Below are 7,581 nucleotides of genomic sequence, written 5' to 3' on the forward strand. Positions count from 1 at the left end.
CGCGCTCATCCCCTACCCGTCGGCCCTCGCCTCCCTCCTCTCCCCTGCCGGCCGTCGTCGGGCCTGCCTCCTCGCCCCTGCACTCTCTGTAACCCCCCCTCTCTGCTAGGGTTCTTCGGTTATGTTAATTAATTAGGTTATCTATCTAGTTATGAATTTAGCTAGGTTTCAAATTTAGCTGAATTTATATGCAAATTTGAACTGGACATGTGATATGTGCATATGTCATGTTTTGGACATGTCATGTTTGGAAAATGATCCGAGTGGCCTATGTTACGCCGGAATGTTGATTCATTTCTGTTCCGGTGAATTTCAGGCACTCGATATGTCCATTTTTTAGCAAAGGTCATGCCGAAATTTCCCGTGAATAAAGGCATGATTTGTGCTACATAGTTGGCATATCGAGTGCTGGCACATAGATTTCTTTTTATGTCATTTCTCATTTATTCATACTTTTAGAAATAAATGAGGCCACTTAATCATAGGAAACATGTCGAACAATGAAGAAATTGGGCCTTCTGACCAAGATGCAGATGAGATGGATTATGAGGGTGAACAAGAGTACCTCGACTATTTGACTGCTAAGCAAGGTTTGAAGGTCGGCCTCGATGATGGTACTGACGCCGACATCGACACCGACGGCGCGGGCACCGATGGCGGCACCAAGACCGGTGGGGAAGGTACCGGTGGGAAGGTACCGGCGGGGAAGGTACCGGCCCCGATGCCGCTACCGAAAAGAGGAAGCATAAGAAGCAGAGGATACGAAAACCTAACAAACTAGGGATTGGACGACTTGTGATCACAAAGATGGCACTTGGCAAGTTTGAGCCGTTAGAGCCGGAAGAACCTCGCAAGTGCTATGGGAACCAAGTAGGATGCATCCTACGGGAATGCGCGAGCGTCAACGATGATGACTTAAGGAGTAAAGAACATTTGATGCAGTTGCTCCTAACGAAGTTGCACAAGAGATTCAAGTTCCCCGACCGGGATGATAACATAGATAAACCGTGGGATGATCCGAAGATGAAAAAGATTAACAATCAAGCCATGGGCATGTTCAACAATGATTTGGCCTCCTGGAAAGGGAGGGTGAAACGAGCTATTGAGGCTGATGAACCCCTGTCCAAGATTCTGGAGGAAAATCCGACATTTACGGAAGAGGTGTTCGAAAAGTTCAAGGACACTTGCGCTACCGAGGCAGCCAAGGCTAAGGCTGCGAAATTCAAAAGCCTTCAGCAAAGGAACACAGGGAAGCATTGCCTCGGAAGCCGTGGCTACCTCGGTAAAAGGCCCATATGGGATAAGGAGGACGCGGAACGTGAAGCCGCGGGTCTCCCAGACCCCTTCACGAAGTTCACCAACCCCTTGGAGCATGACTTGATCAGGGCCCGCTACAAGTGGGACAAGGAGAAAAAGGTTTTTTACACGGACAAGATCACGAGGAAATTGATTAGACTACTGGAGAAGCAACACCGGCTTGCAGCCGAAAGCCCTACTACTCCGATGAGGCCCAAGTGGGACACCCCTCTCAACCGGGCCTTGAACGAACTTAAGGGACTCCCATTGGACCAGCGGCCGCAATATGGTCGTGTGCACGGCGCTGGAGACGGCGCCACGTGGAAGGTGTTTTACAACGACGGCCCAGAGGCCAAGAAGCAGAAAAAGAAGTTTAGTCAGGCGGACATCGACGCAAAGGTGAAGCTTGCGGTCGAGAAAAAAGCAGCTGAGGTCGAAAAAAAGCAGCCGAGGACAAATATGAGTTGCTACAGCAGGCAGTCAATGCAGCTGTAACTGCCTGCAGAAATGATTTCTCTACTAACTTGGTTCCAGTTATCATCAACTGGGCGAAGGAAAATCCAGACAAGACGGTACATGATTTCCCGATGCCCAGTTTCGTCGCGAGCAACTCCATGAACAACAACACCATCGCACCATCACTTTCTCAAGCAACCGGGCCTCCTCTCGCAGCCGCTCCCGCTCATAGCAGCCCGTCCTCAGTCTCAGGCATGCTAGGTGGGCCTTCGTCTTTGGCTGAGCTCGACGCCGTCACGGTAATTACATGTCGCACCAACATATATATATATAGATAATATTCCATTTTTGTTGCCTTTCGGTTGTTTTACGCCACAGACATATGTGTTTGCAGGCGAAAGAAACCCCGTGCACCATACTCTACTTGATCAAAGGTCATAAGGTGGACGTGGGAAAGGGGATGATAATGGACCCCTCTCAACGCACGTTCCACAACCAGCCGATCCCCGCTGGGCACTTCAGGGTTAGCTTGACCAGTGTGAAATCGGGGCACGAGGATTTGCCTCCTCTAGTACAGCATGTGGGAGCGGACGACGAGACCCCGCCACGGATTTGAAGCTGCAAGGGTTGGGTGCTGCTATGGCCGAAGAATCTTATTCGTCTGGAGCCGGCCGAGAGCACACCAATAACTACCACACATCAACAAGCATGTGCGGAGACCACCACCCCGCCTACGCAATTACCAGCTCCTGTAGTGCCGGGTGAGAGCAGCGGACGACATGATGAAGGGGGTGCAATAGTACTGGCTGATGTAATTTCTCCTGTAGAACAGAGAATGGACGATGAGACAGAGGTCGACCCTATGGATTACCTCAATACAAACGCGTATGACTGTGACATAGATATGATGAGTCAACCATATGACGAATCGGGCTATCAGCTTGCTAATGAGGATATGGATGATATGCTCGGGCAGGGTCGTACCATGGATTGCAAAAAGTCTCTCTTCATGAAATCCTCACAGGACACGCCTGAAGATGCCGCCTCAACACAGGCTCAACTAGCCGGGCGCGAGGGTCGTTCAGTACTTAGCCCGGGAACACTTGGGCAGGGGTTAAGGAAGGGTCTGGAAGGTGTGCCCAAGAAAAACGAGAGGAAGAGATCGGGGAAGGTAACTGCCTCCAAACAAGCCAGAGCACACAGCAGCCAGACGATGCATTCTGAAGAGCGTGTACCCGTGAAAGGTGCGGTCATGTTCCATCTCACGGGCGAGCCGATGCTACCGCCGAAACCGCTCGAGGCACTATCAGGGGATCTCGGGAGACCGCACAACCATGTGCTGTCGACTTAGAAAAGCCTACTAGCCTCAAAGGATCCAATATATCCAACATACGCGGCTCGTGTGCCTGAGGGGAAGTGCTACGTCGACACACGGCCCGCGGAGGTGTTCTTCCTGTGGTTTGACCATATCTTTGAGATGTTTCTAACAAGGCGGCTCTCGGGTAGGGGGTCCCGAACTGTGCGTCTAAGGCTAATGGTAATAGGAGGTGGGGGACACAACGTTTACCCAGGTTCGGGCCCTCTCGATGGAGGTAATACCCAACTTCCTGCTTGATTGATCTTGATGATATGAGTATTACAAGAGTTGATCTACCACGAGATCATAGAGGCTAAACCCTAGAAGCTAGCCTATGATTATGATTGTTCTTGTCCTACGGACTAAACCCTCCGGTTTATATAGACACCGGAGGGGGCTAGGGTTACACAGAGTCGGTTACAGAGAAAGGAATCGTCATATCCGAATCGCCAAGCTTGCCTTCCACGCAAAGGAGAGTCCTATACGGACACGGGACGAAGTCTTCTATCTTGTATCTTCATATCCCGATAGTCTGGCATATGCATATAGTCCGGCTGTCCGAGGACCCCTTAATCCAGTACTACCTCAGTAGTCCCCGAACCAGGCTTCAATGATGATGAGTCCAGCACACAGATTGTCTTCGACATTGCAAGGCGGTTTCCTTCTCCGAATACTCCAACGTAGATCTTGAACATAAGAATCGTGTCCGGCTCTACAAAACAAATTCCACATACCACTGTAGAGAGTATAATATTCCACGAGTCCAATCTGTTGACAATTTTTCATAGCGTGACATAATGCCACTACCCGGTCGTTATTAGAACTGTTTCTTAGCCTGTTGTTCTGTACTTCGAGGTGCGGTTCTATTGGCACGTCTTGTCACCGCAGAGATCGTGTCCCCTTATCACAGGATTCTCATCAATATGGGTATGGGTAACCCAATCGTGCCATCTGGACGGCGCTTGGGGAATAAGCGAGTTTTGAGGCAAGTGGGGAGGCACATGATTTTACTGCCTTTATAAAGGAATAAGGATTCCCCTCTTTCACCCACGCCTTCTCCTTCCTTTCCTCATTCATTCTTGAGCTCCAGCGCCCAAGCACCCACTTCTACTGCCCCGAAAAGCACTCCAACCACGTCCGGATCTGGAGCGCAAGGCAAGTGGATGGCTTCCGCCGTCAAGGAGAAGGATATCAAGAAACTCCGGGAGGCCGGATACCTTGCCAAGAAGATCGCGTACCGTCTCCCGACGGCAGGACAGATTGTCCCTACTCCGGAACCCCACGAGAGGATTGTATTCCTCCCTCACTTCGTCCACGGGTTGGGATTTCCCCTCCACCCATTTTTTTCACGGCCTGATGTATTATTACGGGATTGATTTCCATGACCTATCCCCCAATTCCTTCCTCAACATCTCGACATTCATCGTCATGTGCGAGGCCTTCCTCTGCATCCCACCACACTTCGGATTGTGGCTAAAGATTTTCAACGTTAAGCCCAAGGTGGTGGGTGGTGCACACGCTGAGTGCGGAAGCGCCATGGTGAGCAAGATGCCCAACGTCACATGGCCGTCAGGTACCTTTAATGAATCTGTCAAAGGTTGGCAACAATAGTGGATCTATGTCACCGAGCCACGCGACACCAAATGGGCCGCAGCCCTCGAATTCCGATCTGGTGCCCCACTGCGGTTCGCGTCCTGGCCTAACAAGGGCCTAGACTGGTCTTTGTCAAACAAGCTGGCGACGCTCCAAGCGCGTATCAAGTGCATGGAAGACAAGAATATCAAACTTGTCGATGTGGTCCAGGTGATGCTAGTTCGCCGGATCCTTCCATGCCAACACCGGACTTGCAATCTATGGGAGTTCGATCTGGCTAAGCACCAAACCTTGCTGAAGTTCTTCGGTATGACGCACAAAGACATCTGGAGGGTGCTATTCAAGTTCGGCAAGTCATCGCTGGACACTGCCGAGGACCGCGGGCACAAATTGTCTTGCCACACAAGTTCGGTAAGCTTTTATATGTTTCCAAGGTGCATCCTTTATTCATATACTCCGGGGAAAACACCTAATATTTCCCTAACAATTCTCCTAGGACTAGACAAAGAAGGCAGAGTGGATCTACGGTCTGGCTTCGCTGCCTGAAGAACAATCCGGCCCACTTCTGACGAAGATGCTGGTCCCGGCACCTTACAAGGCGCCGAAGAAGAAGGCCAAGAAGGAGTCCAAGGAGACCAGGGCGGACTCCGTCGCAAAGGTACTTTGGACGTGGTGTCCGAAGACACCGAGGCCCACTCCTTCGCTGAAGAAGATGAGGGGGAGGAGGAGGATGAAGAGGAAAGCCAGTCCTCCCGCGAGGGGGAGAAAGAAGAGGGCAGCCTCCACACATTTGGAGGCCGAAACGTCTAAGAAGGGGAAAGTTCTCCTTTCAGACGAATACACCCCAGCCACCGACAGCAGCCCGGAGTGGGAACCCAGAGTCAAGCCCCTGGCTAAATCATGAGTACCGAGAAACCCGTACACATTCATATATCCAGTCTCACTTTCACATAATATTAATGCATTGAGTCATGGATTCTGTAGTCCGGCCAGGTCCAACACCGAGCGGTCTTCATCAGAAGATTCACTGGACCCGGATGCGATGGACAGCTAGACCCTCCCGACGGCATCCTTCCCCAAAAGCATGGATAACACTAAGGTGTCATCCCAAAGGGGCCCAGGCCATGGCGAAGCTCAGGAGACCGTCGAGGCGGCGCCAGAGGGTCAAACCTCGGCAGCCAGACACATGGGGGAGCAGACCCCCATGGATGCTAACGGCAGGGGCTGTCCTGAATTCGGCCCCCATCCAGAGACAATTTCGGGAACCAATACGGCTCTGGAATCAGGCCAGAAACCTCCTTCAACAAAAGGTGGTGCGCCTATTCCACCGGTGACCTCGATCCACCCGAGGTGCCGGATACTTTATTGGTGGTGCTGCAAGGCGCTTCCATCGTTGAAGAGCGTCGTACCCTTATGGGTGCGGTGATTGAGAAGATCCAATCCGCCAAAAGCGGGATGACCGAAGCCTACACCAGCCTTCTAACAGGCTTTGAGGTAAGTAATGTAGTTTAAAAGAATGTCACAATATGGATAGTAGCCCCTGATACACTATTCGGTGTTTGAGAAGAAAACCGGACAGAGGATCAAGTATATTTTGTAGGAGACTAACTAGGAAACACTTCTGTGAATGAGCAAGCATCGTTATTGTCTGCCGCCGCTCATATTGCAGAGGTCTCCGGACTAAAACACAGTCTGGAGCTGGCCAAGAAGGAGCTCGACCAAGTAAAAAAGCAATTGGAAGATAACCAAGGTATGGGATAACTTTATTTGTATTCAGATACAAATGAATAATTTGTTTTATCTAAAAAATGTCATGATATGTATTAGGAGCGGCAACCAAAATTGAGGCACTTAAGAAGGCGATAGCCGAGGCTGAGAAAAAGGTGGCTAAAGAATGGGCTGCTCGTGAGAATCACGAGGTCTGGGTCATTGAAGTTCAACAAGAGCTCCAAGAAGCCATAAAGAAGTGCGAACCCTTGGAACAGAGTATAGCAGATAAAGAGTCTGAACTCACCGAGGCTCATCAATCCGCACACGATGCCCAGGCTGAAGCCCAAGGCGCCTTCCAGGAAATCCAGGAGGCCAGAAAGATCCCGGCGAGTAAGGCCTTTAGTATGCATAGTAGATATGTGAGGGAAAGATTTTGTTTACTTACCCGGATTTGGAGTTCCCCAGGGGTGTTTGCGGATCTGCCGTGCAGCGTGTCTGACGCCGCACAATTCTACCAAGCCGAGGAGGGGAGCTCTTCAGAGAAGCTCTTCTGGTCACAATATCTTGCGCTAGAATATGCAGTACCCTTGACAGATCAGCTGAAGCAGATGGTCGAGCTGCATAGGGCGGCCGAACTAGACATGAAGGATTTGATTATCTGGCTATGGCCTGCTGCAGCGATTCCCAACAGCTTCTTCGGACTCGTGAAGCGGCTGGTTAATGACTGCCCTCGGCTTGACGCCGGCCAGCGGTCAGTCTGCATCGAGGGTGCTCGAATGGCCTTTGCTCGTGTCAAAGTGCACTGGGTGAAGATGGATGCCGTGAAGCTGGTGATTGAAGTACCGCCCGAAGGGAAAGAGCACCACAAGCCCGAGTTGTATTATGACAGTGTCCTAGAGGGATCCTGCCTTGTGGCGGAGCAATGTGCCAAGGTTATTATATTCCCATGAATATGTTCATGGTATCCTATGTTGTAATATGGAACAAGGTTGTTATGTAAAATAATGCTTGTTATTTAAATTTTTACCTCCCGTGTGGCCGTTTTTAAATTAATTCTGAGAGTTGGCCAGTTGTCGGCTTTTGCCCCCACGTAGGAAGTACGAGGGTGTTCGGGATAAATCTAAACACTCTTTACTCCAAATTTTTGGTCCTTGAAGGAGGTGTTTAGC

The sequence above is a fragment of the Triticum dicoccoides genome, chromosome 1B, assembly GCF_002162155.2.
Source record: "Triticum dicoccoides isolate Atlit2015 ecotype Zavitan chromosome 1B, WEW_v2.0, whole genome shotgun sequence".
Taxonomy (NCBI): Eukaryota; Viridiplantae; Streptophyta; class Magnoliopsida; order Poales; family Poaceae; genus Triticum; species Triticum dicoccoides.